At 37.8% G+C, this 15,872-nt stretch overlaps 1 protein-coding gene across 9 annotated transcripts in view; it reads left to right on the top strand.

Annotated features, from left to right (window-relative positions):
• Window positions 1-15,872, top strand: part of apc (APC regulator of WNT signaling pathway) — a 204,977-nt gene that overhangs the window by 31,315 nt on the left and 157,790 nt on the right. For 7 of the 9 annotated variants that reach the window (XM_059969564.1, XM_059969561.1, XM_059969558.1 and 4 more), the window contains one exon: window positions 3,043-3,129. The exons of 1 other annotated variant lie outside the window; for it this stretch is intronic. The gene's annotated coding sequence lies outside the window, so the exon portion shown is untranslated. Of the gene's footprint in view, window positions 1-3,042; window positions 3,130-8,836; window positions 9,032-15,872 lie in introns of all 9 variants that reach the window. One more of the 9 variants, XM_059969560.1, reaches the window with a different exon arrangement.

Raw genomic sequence — 15,872 nt, forward strand, 5'->3', positions numbered from 1 at the left:
CTTAAGCCAAATAAATGGTGTTCTGTAGTCATCTTGCTTATCTATTTAGAATTGTAGTATCCTCCTTCAGTGCTTTCCGTTTTCCTTTTTCTTATTGTTACTGAAAACTTGTTATATAGAAGTACTAAGAACCCATTCCTGATCCTTTTTGAGACATACATTTGATAGTTATATTCATGGGTAGCACTTGTCACTGCAGAACACCAACTTTATTATTTGAACTGCAGTCAATTTGTCATCACAGGCAGTCCCTGAGTTATGAACGTCTGACTTACGAACAACTCGTACTTACAAATGGCCTGCCATAAAGCCTATTACATTAAAAATTCGTCAGCTCAAGGAAGGAGAATGCTATCCACCATTTAAAGTTGGATTATGTTGCTGTTAACACTGTGTTGAGTGTGTAACTTTGTATTTGGCTTAAATTTTTCTTAGCAAGATTCACCCTGACCCCCCTTCTCCAGTCAGCACCGCCCCGACTTGTCCCATTTAACCTGTCTCAATGCGGGTGGACTTTAGGACCTGAGGGAGCTCAGGACCCGCTGCCCGCGGCTGCTGCTGAATCCACAGTGTTCCTGTTCCATTGACGGAAAACGATCACGATTGAAAATAAAGTGGAAATAATAAAGCAATTGGTAAGAGGTGAAATGTCATTGGAAAAGCATTAGGGTACAGTCGGTCAACGATTGGAACAATTTTAAAGGATAAAGTGAGAATAATAGAGCATATGAAAGGCCCTGCCCCGATGAAAGCTACAATTTTAAGTAACGCAGTGGTTTATTTATTGAAGTACATACGTTTCTTAAAGTGTTTTATATGCATAGAAAGATAAAATATATACTATATACTAAGACAAATGTTTGACTAACTGACGCTAAATAATACCGGATATACCTGTTCTGACTTACATACAAATCCGACTTAAAGACAGACTTAGGAACAAAACTCATTCGTAACCCGGGGACTGCCTGTAGTGCTCTTTCTCAAGTGGGAACCTGCACTCTTGACTCTTTCTAATGTTACCATTGTCTATATCTTAATCAGATTTCGTTGCAGCTCCTGGTAAAGGGTCTCAGTCCGAACCACTCCTCTCCATAGATGTTGCCTGACCTGCTGAATTCCTCCAGCATTTTGTGTGTTACTCTGTATTTCCAGCATCTACACAGTCTGCTGTGTTTATCATTAACACTCCTTTCTGATTTCCTTTAGTTTGTTGCGTAAAGAAATTTGATTTAACTCCTTCCTCATGGTAAATAAGTTTAAATTGATCATCTTTTGTTATTTATTACATTATTGAACAGTATAGCAGCAATTTAATACATATTTTGGTTATGGATTTTAATTTTAGCTTGCTGTGCTTCAGTCAGCAATGGAGCCGTCACTACTCCTTCCCTACATAAATTTTCAGATTCTTTCCATTTTTTCCCAGTTTTACATGGCTGATTAAAATTCATCAGCATTTCTTCCTTGTGCTGTATATTTTTTTCAGAGCTTATTTTTACCACTAATTGCTTGTGGGCTGTAACATCCTTTTGTCAATTGTTTTAGGAACGCTTTGGCTGTGTCAGATGGCGAAGTGCCAGTAAGCTTTAATGTTAGAATTGTCCAAAGCAAAAGTGGAAAATTTCATTATCTTGTAAGTTCAATTTTTGATGGTCTAACATGTATTGAGATTCAGGCAAGACTACTTTGCGGATATTTGTTTCATCTTTTTTTTTGTTTTCGTTTTTGTAAGAACCTAAAATATAGCCCTTCATTCAATCAGTTCATCAAATGTGCTGGGTTCAGTCATTTGATTTTTTGGTACAACTTATCCACTAAGAAAAGGATAACTGGTAATGTTTGTTACATTTTAAACTGTAATTGAAGAATGTTTACACACTTCCCATATCCTGTCTGTTTCTTTGTGAACTTAGTCTTGTTATGCTGTGTTTTACCCTTGTTCACTCCTTATCTAAAGCTCCCTTCATTTGGGTTTTCTTGCTTATTTTTGATTTCTGGATATCTTTCTGCTCTATCTTGACTTTATACCACTGTTCAGTTTTATCCTTGCCAATTTCACAAGTATACATAGCTTTGATACCACCTTCCAATTGTGCTTTGTTTATCAAGGCTCTCATGGTGATTGCTTTCAAATCAAGAGGTGGGTGTTTACCTTTGGCACCATGTTGGAATTTTCAAAAAAGTGTAAAATATCACGTTCAAGTTTGCACATCCAAACAGCTCCATGAAGAGTTCTAAATAGGAGTGCTGTCCAGCAGCAAAAGTCAGATTTCTGACCATATTAAGTTGTTTCTCTGATAAATTCATCAATTTAATACTGTAGTTAGATAACCCTGCAGCCTTCTACATGTAGAGAATACAGAGGGTTTTCTTTTGCAGCCAACCTACTTTCAAAATTTAATATTTGGTTTCATGATGATATTCTGGTCAATTTGCCTTCCTTATCTTTCCAAAATAAATATCATTTTTGAACGATACAGTACTCCAAATGAGGTGAGTAACTTCTGTTATCTATAAGAGAAGCATAACTTATCTTGTAGTTTAACAACTCCCATTTTATAAAAGTCAAGGTTTTGTGAGCTGTATTCATTGCTTTTAGTGATTTTTTTTGTTCCATTTCTCAAGTGGTTTAAAAGCATGTTAAAATTGAATCCCAGTACCATTTCCTAGGAAGTATTGCAACCAAGGCATAGAAAAGCATAAGATTAAAAACCAAGAATTGTCAAAATGGCTCCTTGAGCTTTGTTAATTTCATTTTGGCCTCAACTTCCCTTTCCTGCCCATTTCTCATAATTCTTGATTTCCTTAAAGTTTAAAAATCTGTGTGTTCTGAATCTTAGCTCAGATTTCAGTCCGTTTCAAGCTTGCCTTTAACTCTCCATCCTTTAATCCAATCCCATATTTATTCACACTGGAAAAGAAATGGCAACATGAAATGTATAGTTAATTGCCTATAATTTACTTTATATTAGAATACAATCATATTTGCAAAGGAGGTTGGTTTTCAGTTGTAAATTTTGATCTTTTTCACTTTCTCAGATATATTCGACATGTTCCTCTTGGTGAATTAAGTCTTGGATAAAAGGAACTACATCCATTTGTTGCATCTTTTGTGGCCGTTTTCCTGTAAGTGCAACATTCAGATTTTTACCAATATGTTTTTTTAATAGGCACATGGTATTTTGAGAGATCCTTTGTTGTAATGTTAGATTTGATAATTGGAATCAAACAGGAAGTAATATGCTAGTTTGAAGGTGAGATATAAATTATTACTGACAAGATCTCGCTGTTTTTTATTTCAGGCATTTTAATCCATGGGCATGATAAAAATCTAAAGGCAAGGGAATGTAGATGATTTGGGTGGAATACCACAGTTTGTTTAGAAAAATTCTTGGACTCATAATAAAAACAAATATATGGATAGTTATCTTTGGCACGTTGCAGCCAAAATCTGAGCTAACAATTCAAAAATAACTTGGTTTATGCCAGAAATTTTGTTAGCTTTTTCTTTTTAATAGAATCAGTAAATATATTACTAGTTGGATTAACTATTTAAAAAAAATCAGCTTGAAGATAATACTTTATATAGTAATGCTTTGTTAAAGAATACAAATTATTCTCCACACTATTGAATGGAATTCCCACTGAAAGGAATTTATCTTTTACTCAGATGTCTGAAATGTGATATTCTAATTACTTAATTAAATGACTATTTGTAGGTTTGCTTCTAATATATTGTGCAGAAAACAATTGGTCCCAATATTCAGTGTTGCAGACCTGCTATGAAGATTTTTGCTGCAATGTATTATAAAACAGTTTTTCCTGATGTATTTTTCTGAGGCCCTGGTAAATTGAAATTCATTAAAGTTTGCTGGTAAATTCAGGGAGGTCAAATCAGGTAAATATGTTGAAATAAAGTTCGTAATTTAAATTATTTCACTGCAATAAAATTTACAAATTAAATAGTCTTATCACCTTGTGATTTTTCAATAAACCATATGATTTTAAAGTTAATATTTTTGGATTTATTCAAATTAAATATGTAACAGATAGCAGTACAACTAGTATGTAGAATGGTGTTAAACAGGTAATAATGTTGGTTAATTAAGTGCAAAATTATATTTAACATTAGTAAATGTGATGTATAATACCTTCTTCACTCTCTCAGTCCACAATATGGATCCACATTAGAATCACGTTCATATCACTCATGTATGTCATTAAAATTTTTTTTGTGGCAGCTATACAGTGCAGTACATAAAAATACTACAGTACTGTGCAGAAGTCTTAGGCACCCTAGGTAAATATATGTAGCTAAGACTTTTGCACAGTACTGTATCTATGCAATATTCTATTCTCTATATTAAATGAATAGAATAGAATTTCAAAAGGTGATATAAAAATATTTGTTGTTGCTGAATGCTGTTGAGTCATCATTAATTCATGATGACCCTGTGGATAGTGTAGTTGTCCACAGGATTTTTGTAGCAAGATATGGAAGTAGGCCTTTGTTCCACGCAGATACTGCTGCTGCCCAGTTTGGGATTCAGCTGGATTCGAACTCGGGACCAAATATCTTGAAGTCCAGTGCTGATGCCACCTCAACACCAACCAGCCAAAATACTTACAGATACATAAATATTTGAGGAATTCAAGCAAATTTAAATTCAAATTCTCTTCTCTGATCCCTATTCTATTCTCGGAAATTTTGTTAACTTTTTAATAGAATCAGTAAATATATTACTGGTTGGATTAACTATTTAAAAAAAAATCAGCTTGAAGATAATACTTTATATAGTAATGCTTTGTTAAAGAATACAAATTATTCTCCACACTATTGAATGGAATTCCCACTGATTAAGGATAAAAACCAAGGGGTCATCTACTGGAGCTTTTTTAGATTGAAGAGCTTTGAATGTGTGGATACCGTAAGATCTTTATATTTGTTAGTCATTAAAATTAGAATGAAAATAATTGTTAAAGAGTCAAGAAGATCTTTGAGTATGGTAGCAGTCACAATGATAATTTCAAGAGAATAGCATGCAAATGGATACGGGGTTTTGCAATAGAGAAGTAAGATGATAGATCTTAATATAATGTGAGAAAGTTTGTTGGAATCACAAGTACAGACTGAATAGTTTTTTTGCCACATATTTTGTGTAATTTTATGATGGTTTTCCTAAGAGATAATGTAAAGTTGTGGACAGCATGCTTGATTAATTGTGGATGCTTTCAGAAGGGTTTTTAACAAATCTCAAATCGGACTGATCAGATATGTGAAAACCCATTGGATCCAAAGGAAAACATCGGATCCAAAATCAGCTAACAATATTGGCGACAGGTGTATTTCTGAATTAAAATGTTTCCTGTGTGGCCTCAAGGGCTCAAGTCCATTGATTCTTTCAATGTTTGTACCACTGACCAGGGAAAATGTGACAGCTTCATTTGGAAAGGATCCTGGAGTGCAAATCCACAGAGGCAGCATGGTAGAGTTCAGGAAGAAGAAAGATGTACAATAGGCCTTCCAATAGCCAGCTGGAACAAATATGAAGGAAGATTGTGGAAAGAGATTAAAGCAACTGGGTTGTTGTAGTGGATGACTTTAATTTAATGATTGGGACTTCTTTAGCGTCAGAGGTGAGATGAGTCAGAATTTGTTAGGTGTTTCCAAGAAGGTTTCTTGCAACAGTATGTCAGATAGCTCAACCATGAAATGTGCCATACTAGAATTTACTAGCAAATGAGCCTGGCCAGGTGATCATAATTTAACCGCATTGGGCAGAAGCTAAGGAGAGGAGATTTTGAGAGCCTATTATTGGTTAAGTTCACATCTGATGAGGGGAGTTGTTGAAATGCAATCTGGTTAGAATTATGGATCAACTTATTCCTGTGTAGTTAAGACAATGATGTACATGATTTGGGAACCATGAAAGATAAATATTGTAAATTTAGTCCAAAAGGAAGGTTGACAAAGCAGAAATTGGACAGGATCCTTGAATATAAAGGAATCTGGAAAGAATGTAAACAGAGCTTCAGAAGGTGTATAAAGGGCTGTGAAATGTCCTTGGTGAATAGCATTAATGAAAGTCCCAAGGCATTTTATATATACATTAAAACAAGAGGGTAGCATGACCACACAAGGTCAAAGGAATTTAAGCCTGGAGCCAGTGAAAGCGGTGAGCTGCTAAATTAGTATTTCACGTCAGTATTCATCAAGGAGAAGATTGCAAAGCATTTTGAGACATCCTTCCTGGATCCATCTTTCTTTTAGTTCTGTTTCCCTCCATCGATCATGTCTCCCAGTGCCACCCCCTGTCCTCAATCTGCCCATTACCTTCATACCGCTACACCGCTCCTTAGTCCAACTATTGCCTCTGGATTCTTTATCACTGTTCCCTTATACTGGCTGTCCTCCCTCTTTATCTTCAGTCCTGATGCAAGGTTTTGATCTGAAGCATTACACACACACACACCCCCCCCCCCCCCCCCCCGACTTCTGAGTTCCTTCAGCAGATTGTTGGTTCTGCTATTGTCCTCTCCCTTCTCCTTCCAAGCCAATTTTGAATCCCATTTGCTAACTAGCTCTGCATGTTAATATGGGCTCTAATCACATATATCGCGTCTTTTGTATTGACCTGATTACAATGTTTTATTGCCTCAATAAATTCAATAAGATAGGTCAAATGATATCTGCCCCTGAGAGAGCCATGCTGACTTACTCTGATCAGTCCCTGCCTTTCTAAGATTTAATTACAGCTGTCCCTCATTTTTCGAACGTTTGCTTTACGTCAGTCTGCTGTTACGAAAGACATACATTAGTTACAGGTGTCCCCTGTTTTTCGAACGTTCGCTTTACATCAACTCGCTGCTACAAAAGACCTACATTAGTTACCTGTTTTTGCTTACAGAAGATGTTTTCACTGTTACGAAAAAAGGCAGCGAACGAAAAAGGCAGCATGTGCCGAGCAGACTAACTCCTCCCTCGGAACTGCATTCTAACTGGCATTGCTTAAACACGTGCCTGTGAGCATCTGTGGTTTATGTCGATTTATTTTGTGCGTCCGTTAGCAAGATGAGTTCTAAGGTATCGGAAAAGCCTAAAAGAGCGCGTAAGGGTGTTACACTTAGCGTAAAAATAGTGTTTCGATCGTGGTGAACGAAGTAAGGATATAGTGAGTTTGGCTAAGGGTTTGTGGAAGTTGACGAAGATGATGTTGAAGAGGTTTTGGCATCCCATGACCAAGAACTGACAGATGAAGAGCTGATGAAGAGGAAAGGATAATAATGGAAGCCGAACGCAGTAGCGAACAGCCGGAAAGTGAAGACGTCCAGGAACTGAACGGGAAGCAGTTGCGTGAGATTTTCGCTGCGATTGACAACGCTGCAATGATTGCAGAAAAGTATGACTTTAATTTTGAAAGGATACGTAAGTTTAGGGCAGGTTTGCAGGATGGTTTGAGTGCTTACAAAGAACTGTATGATAGAAAAATGTGCGAGGCTAAGCAGTCAAGCATACTGTTGTTTTTCAAGCCTCCCACATCAGTCACAGCAGACGACAAAGCTTGACCTTCGACATTGAGGCAGGCAGACATAGAAGAAGGTGACCTTCCTGCCCTGATGGAAACAGACGACGATGAGATGACAGCCCAGTGTCCCACCACCCCATCCTCCGAGGACTCAGCCTAGCACACCATCATCAGTGTGTTTGCTGTCTTCCCGATTCCAGTAAGTGAACTACGCTGTACATACGTTATTTCTATTTTATATAGGCTGTGTATTTTTATGTGTTATTCGGTAGCTTCATAGCATAAACTTAAGGTTACTACAAAAAGTGCTTCTGCCGGGAGCGCTTGCGTCGTGTGTTACTGCCGGGAGTGCTTTGCGCCGTGTGCTTTTGCCGTGAGTGCTGCTGAGAGCTCTTGCATGAAATTTTCACTGCGGCGGACAGTGTTGCAATAATTGTAGAAAAGTATTCCTACGTTATATAGGCTGTGTATTTATCAGATCATTCCTGCTTTTACTATATGGTACTGTTATTTTAGGTTTTATGTGTTATTTGGCATGATTTGATAGGTTACTTTTTGGGTCTGCGAAGGCTCATGAGTTTTTCCCATATAAATAAATGGTAATTGCTTCTTCACTTTACGATTTTCCGGCTTACGAACCATTTCATAGGAACGCTCTACCTTCGAATAGCAGGGGAAACCTGTACTTGTTTTCGCTAACAGAAGGTGTTTTCACTGTTATGAAAAAGGCAGTGTGCGTCGAGCAGACTAGCTCCTCCCTCGGAACTGCATTCTAACTGGCATTGCATAAACACGTGCCTGTGAGCATCTGTGCTTTATGTCGATTTATTTTGTGCGTCCGTTAGCAAGATGAGTTCTAAGGTATTGGAAAAGCCTAAAAGAGCGCGTAAGGGAGTTACACTTAGCGTAAAACTAGTGTTTCGATCGTGGTGAACGAAGTAAGGATATAGTGAGTTTGGCTAATGGTTTGTGGAAGTTGACAAAGATGATGTTGAAGAGGTTTTGGCATCCCATGACCAAGAACTGACAGATGAAGAGCTGATGAAGAGGAAAGGATAATAATTGAAGCCGAACACAGCAGTGAACGGCCCGAAAGAGAAGACGTCCAGGAACTGAACGGGAAGCAATTGCGTGAGATTTTCGCTGCGATTGTCAACGCTGCAATGATTGCAGAAAAGTATGACTTTAATTTTGAAAGGGTATGTAGGTTTAGGGCAGGTTTGCAGGATGGTTTGAGTGCTTACAAAGAACTGTATGATAGAAAAATGTGCGAAGCTAAGCAGTGAAGCATATTGTCGTTTTTCAAGCCTTCCACATCAGCCGCAGCAGACAACGAAACTCGACCTTCGACATTGAGGCAGGCAGACATAGAAGAAAGTGACCTGCCTGCCCTGATGAAAACTGACGATGATGAGATGACATCCCAGTGTCCCACCACCCCAACCTCTGAGGACTCAGCCTGACACACCATCATCAGTGTGTTTGCTGTCTTCCCAATTCTGGTAAGTGAAACTACACTGGGTGTACATTATTTCTACTTTATAGGCTGTATATTTTTATGTGTTATTCGGTAGCCTCATAGCTTAAAGGTTACTGGAAAAAGTGCTTCTGCCGGGAGCGCTTGCACCGTGTGTTACTGCCCCGAGTGCTGCTGAAATTTTCGCTGTGGTGGACAGTGCTGCAATAATTGTAGAAAAGTATTCCTATGTTATATAGACTGTGTATTTATCAGATAATTCCTGCTTTTACTATATGTTACTGTTATTTTAGGTTTCATATGTTATTTGGCATGATTTGATAGGTTACTTTTTGGATCTGCAAACGCTCACAAATTTTTCCCATATAAATAAATGGTAATTGCTTCTTCACTTTACAACATTCTGGCTTACGAACCATTTCATAGGAACGCTCTACCTTCAAGTAGTGGGGGAATCCTGTAATCCCTCCAGTAACTTCCCTACCACTGATGTTGGGCTTACATGTCTGAAATTGCCAGACTTGAAAAGGGGTACCAGGTTTACAATCCACTGGTTATCCAATATCTCATGTCTAGCCTCCCAGAAGCCAGAGAAAATGTTCTCCGGTCCTGGGCATTGATCCACCTTTAAGTTTGCTATGGCATTGAGTAATCCCATTTGTGGTAACTTTCCTTTTCACTGAGTTATCCAGCTATAAAGTACATTTAATTTGTAAATCACGATGAATTTAGGACTGTCTAGTCATACTGATTCTCACACAGGTTGCTCCTATGACCTCAAATGGACCCAAATTTTTCCCTGATTATTCTTTTGTCCTTAACATGCACATAAATCACCTTTGGACTTAACTTTGCCTGCAAGTAATTTTTCATTTATTTGTCTCATTTTCTTTTTAAATGTCTCCCTACTTGTGTCCATTCTTAATGGGCCTCACTATACCGCTATATGCTGCTGCTTTTCTGTTCATTCAATCTTTGATATACTTCAACATCCAGAGTTCTTGTACTTGTTATCTTTAGCCTTCTTTCACTGTACCTTTTTTTCCTTTGAATGCTTCCCACTATGATTCATAATCATTGGAATTAATTGCAACTAGATGCTCCTGGCCTGTCTTATTTTAATGAAATTGGCCTTCCCCCTATTTAAGACCTTTTATACCTGGTATTTCCATACCTTTTTCCATTACCTCTTTGAAACACATGGAGTTATGATTACCATCTCTAAAATGCTCCCCATTGACACTCCATCCTCCTGACAAGCTGCATTTTCTCAAGACAAGATCCAGTAAATGCTCCTTTCCCCATTGGCATATTTGCATATTATGTCAAGAAACTCTCCTGGCCTTACCTCAAAGACTTAGTCCCCTCGAAGCCCGTGTAGTCCCTGCTAATATTTTGGAAAGTTTCCCTCGTACTATTATCCTATTTTTAATGCATCTTCTGTTATTCGCTACATATCTGATCATTGACTGTTAGGTGATTTATAAATACATCCCTAGTAAAGTGACACCACCCTTTTTGTACCCAGTCTCTACCAATTTGGCCTAATTTCCAGAATATTCTCCCTTTAGACTGAAGAAGTGCATTCTTTGCCAAATATCTGTAAGGATTTGCTTCACATATTGATGATCATTTTCTGATAAGGGGAAAATGTCAGATAACAATGGAGAGACCTTGAGAGGTTTTCAATCTGATGGCTAAATCTGCAATAAAATAATAAAATAGATGCAAGGAATATCAAACTTGAAAAAGTAGATTGAATTCTTTAAACTGTGATTGTATTAATTTGGAACAGGAGTTAGCCATTTATAATTGTTCTATAGCTGGCTGTACCGGAGATGGAGTTGGTTATTTGTAAAAAAAGATTTGCCTCTTGCTGATTAATGTAGAACACATCTGACAATCTCTTCTACTTTTTCCCCTACATTAGAATAATTATATTATTTAATTAGTGTGGTTAAGTGTACTTTCCTTATGAAAAGTTAGTTGGCTTCAATAATATGGTGATAAATTAATTTTAGATATGAATGCTTAGTAATGACATCAATAATAATGTTTAATATCTGTTTAAAAAGGTACTTAAAATGGATGATTTACAATGATTAGAATTAGTGATAAATAGGTGTTCAGCATTTTTATTGTCATTGGAGATGTTTAATTAAATTTTCTTAAGTCTAAGAAGGAAAAATTGTATTTGCTATACTACCAGCTGTTGTCAAGTTAATGAGGTGTTGGTTAAGTAGTTGCAAAATGGAGACAATTTAATTGTTCACGCATTAATTCCTGTGGAACGTACCTTGCGTTTTTCTGTACAATGCAGTACTTGCATGATAATGTGGGAATTTTGTTACTCTGTGTGTCTGATGAAAATTTGGTTATTGGAAGCATTCCAGAGAGTATTTCCCACCAGTCTTTGTTAAATGCATTGCAGGGCAATGCTGACAAAAATTCTACTGTTTCAACTGAAGCAATTTTAAAGAATTCCAGTTTGAAAAAGCTTCCTTGTTTTCATAAAAATGTATTTTTAATTTGACTCAACTTAGATTTTTAAATTCATATAAGCAAAAAAATCTTTAATTTTGAACTGTGAATTTTTACCCAGTGAATTGAAACTTGCACATTGAATTCCCATATTCCAAGATCAGTTTTAAAAAGGATTTGGTGGACACTGTTGTAGAAAACTGTAAATGTGCAGTTTACCTGGACAGCTCCAATATCAATTTTGTGAAAGCTTTCAAGGTTACTATTAAAGGTATAAAAAATAAGATAAGATTAACTTTTTTTTGCGTTTTTTGTAAATATTTTCTGTGTCTGAAATCCCACTTTTCAGCCACCGAATGACCAAGCAATCCCTGCTCTTGTGTCCTATGAAAAGACCATTGTGCTCGGAGGGTCTGAGCTAATTTTTTTTCCCCACAGCACTTACCTGGCTTAATTGCTGTTCCTGCTTGTTCACTGTTGCCATTTTGTTGCTTTCAATCATCAATTTAATTAAATGTTTAAGGACTCTAGGCAAAAGTTTATGACTGTAGTACCAGTATGTAGGTTGGTACTTCTGCAATTGTTCCTTGTTGAACATGTTGCTAGTTATTGCCAGGATTTAAATTTATGGCAGATATGATTTGAAGAAACTTTTTAAGGAACTAATATTAGCAATTGTGCTAGTGGGAGCTGATGGATTGTGGAGGAATACAAAATATATTTGCACTTCTCTATGTGATGGAGATGCTCCATATTGGTACTATAAGATCAACTTGTGAGATTTCAGTTAAGGTATTAATAGTGACCATTGCATATTGAACGTAAATATTATTAAGCTTATTGTTCTTGCAGCACTTTTAAACTGGCTGATGAGATGTATATGGCTGAACTGAAGTCATAACATTCCAAGGATACATGCACAATACAGTATTTCTGTACCATTACTTTTATTTATCTAGCATGCTTAAAAAGGCTAATGTTCTAAGGTGTTTCAAAGAAACATTATAGAAATTTGTACCAGAACACCTGAAAAACAAGAATTTGATCGAAGAGAAGTTTCAGGAGCATCTTAATGGAATAGCTAGAGAAACAGGAAGCCTTAGGAAAGGAAATCAGTCATAGTGCTAAATTCAGGAATATTCAAGACACCAATGTTAAGTTTTGTAAGTCTAAAACGTAAAAGTGATTAAAGGAGAAATAAAAACAGGAGCCTGTGGCTAACATGTCATAATCTTGTTATTGCTTTAGTGGACAAACACTTGACGTGGTGGCATGAAGTTGATTGCCATTCACATAGTTCCACAAACTTTCACAAATAACCCATAATGAATTACTTAAATTAACAAGAATGCTTAATCAAATATATTTACAATATTACTGAAATATTAAATACACGACACTCCTCCCTACTTTAGCTATAAACTCAGTATACTGTGCTCAATATAGAATGCATATCAATGTGCGCGCACACACGCACAACAACATAATACAACCACTATCCACAGCGTAGTAAATTTTAAATTGTCCCATTGAGGCCTAAAGATTTAATCACTTTCGAGGCTTTCTTACTTTGGTGGAATATCTTTCCTGATGAGGGGGATCATTCTGCTTGGCAGGTGAGATTTTGGCTGCAAAACAATCTCAGGTTCTGGGGGTCTGTGAAATTTGTGTCCGTGACTGATCCAGCAAAATCCTCATGAATCCTCTGCTGGGGCAGTGCAGGCCATTGCCAGGGATGGAGAGGTGCTGCTCTTGGCATCTTCTGGTTGTAGGAGTTGATTCTGGACTGTGGGAAGTGGGTCTGACAGCTCTGGCCACCTTTCTTCTCTAACAATTGATTCTGCTCTCCTCAACTGATTGATTTGTTGTCTCCAGATGATATCAGATGCAATCTTCACTGTTTAGGAGAGTGGTCCAGTACTGCTCTCAATCATTCAGAGTACACACTTTTGGTCACCTCTGTAGTCCCTCACCAGGACTGCCTGTCCAGGAGTGAAATGTTGAACCTCCTTGTTTGATGAACCCTCAGTTTGTCTCAGCTGTTTGTCCTGCATACTCCTGTGAATGAAGAGGTTCAAGCTTGAGCACAAGGGATGACCCAGGAATAGCATAACAGGTGAGTTGTTGGTTGTGGAATTTCCTGCATTGTGATATAGAAGGAGGAAATTGACAAGCTTCTGATTCAGTGTTAATGTAGTGTGTTCTGCTGACATTACTTGTGCATTTTTTAGACTCTGGGCAACCCTTTCTGCCAAGCCATTTGTAGCTGGATGGTATGGTGCAGATATATGTCTTATTTCATTCATTTTTTGGAATGCCTAAACTGCTCGACAATAAACTGTGTTCCACTGTCACTAAGTGTTCTGGAACACCAGTTCTTGAGTAGAGGCTTCTTAACTGTGTGTGAGGCTGTAGTGGAGGCTATTAGAAACACTTCTGGCCACTTTGCAGCTGTATCCACCACTACCAAGAAATTTGTGCCTGTGATTGATCCAGCAAAATCCACATGAATTCTCTGCCTTTGCAGTGCAGGCCATTGCTAGGGATGGAGAGGTGCTACTCTTTGCATTCTCTGGAAGTTTTGGCGTCATGAACAGTGCATGGTATGTTGCTTGATCTGATCATCTATTCCAGGCCACTAGACAAAGCTTTGAGCCATTGCTTTCATTTTGACCACACCTAGATGACAGGCATGTAGCTTCTCCAACACTAGCTCTCTGCTTGGATGGTACAACAACTCTCAATCCCCACATAAGATAACTTCCATCAAGGGCAAGTTCATCCCAGCGCTGGTACAGATGGATGAAGAGGGTTTACTGTTGCATGTTGCAGCCATTTTAGGTTGCCATATAGACCTGGGACAACATGGAGTCTTTTCTAGTTTCTCTTTGGATCATCTGCCATAATAGGGAGACTTTTGGTTTGCATTTGGGGAAAATATTGTCAACAGGTGTGTCCTTTGTAAATTTTTTCAGCTACTTCCTTTTCCAAGGGTAAACAGGACAATTCATCAGCTTTACCATGGCTAGTTGTCCTCCTGAATTTGATCTTGTAGTTGTGTCCCCAAAGAAACGGAACTTATTTCTGTATTTGTGCTGCTTCTATGGATACTAGTGTGTGTGATCAGTTATGAGGATAACTCTCTCCCATACAGGTACTGGTTGAACTGCTTTGCATCCCAAACCAGACTCAAGGCCTCTGTGTTAATCTGTGTGTAATTTTTCTCTGCAGCGGTAAGGGAATGTGATGCAAAGGCTCTAGGGCAGGCATGGGCAAACTACGGCCCGCGGGCCATATGCGGCCCGTTAAGCTTTTTAATCCGGCCCGCAGAACTTGATGAAATTATATTAATAAACCTTGTTAATGTTTTTTCCCCGCAATTCTGGCGTTTTCCCAATAGATATACATTAACCTTTGTTGAGGTGCAGCGTATTACTCCACATTTGCGCTTTACTCTTTGTTCGGCTCGACCTATTTGTGTGAACAGGCGTTCAGCGTCATGAACATCAACAAAGCCAGCCACAGATCCAAGTTAACTGACCAACACCTCAGATCCATCCTGAGAATCGCCACAACAAAACTAAATCCAGACTTTGATGCGCTGGCTAAAAAGGGAGACCAACAACACTGTTCCCACTGAAATTAAAAATAAGTTTCTTCGTTGTGTTATGTAAACAATGCATTTGAAAATATTTTTTTCAATAAGCCTTACATGTTACATGTCATTTCTGTTAAGTGATGGGCATGAGTAGTGCACAGGTGCACGTACGTTCTCAAAATAAAAAATGCGCTCCAGATCAAATAACGTGCTTCGCATACTGGCGTGCTGTCATTGTTCTGTCTTTGTGCTGGTCGTTGTTGAGTTTTGGCACAGGGGACAATTGAATAAGAAGGAGCAGGACAAGTAGACCTGCATCTCCTACCGTTTTTGAAATAAAGACAGTCAGGAGGAGAGTGATGATGATAATATCTTGAAGGATAACAGAATTTTCAGTGCTTTAAAATAATAACTGTTACTATTTAAAAAAGCTGTATTTTATTCATTTAATTTTCAGTGTTTTAAAAGTCATTTCAATAAATAGCTAAATACCATGGGACTTCAAAGACAGATATTTTGTTGTAATGCATTTGTTCATTTTCAATTGAAATTAAAGCACATGTTTTCTACATATCCCATGATATTTTATTTTCTCTTATGAGGTGTATTACCAAAACACTCCGTCCATCTGCTCCTGGTCCGGCCCCCCTGTCAAATTTTAGAACCCTTTGTGGCCCACAAGTCAAAAAGTTTGTCCACCCCTGCTCTAGGGTGTTCACTTCCACCACTCATAACATGTGACATGACTACACCTATACCATAAGGTGAGGTGTCATACACAAGCTTC

This window comes from Hypanus sabinus, chromosome 5 (genome assembly GCF_030144855.1).
Source record: "Hypanus sabinus isolate sHypSab1 chromosome 5, sHypSab1.hap1, whole genome shotgun sequence".
NCBI lineage: Eukaryota > Metazoa > Chordata > Chondrichthyes > Myliobatiformes > Dasyatidae > Hypanus > Hypanus sabinus.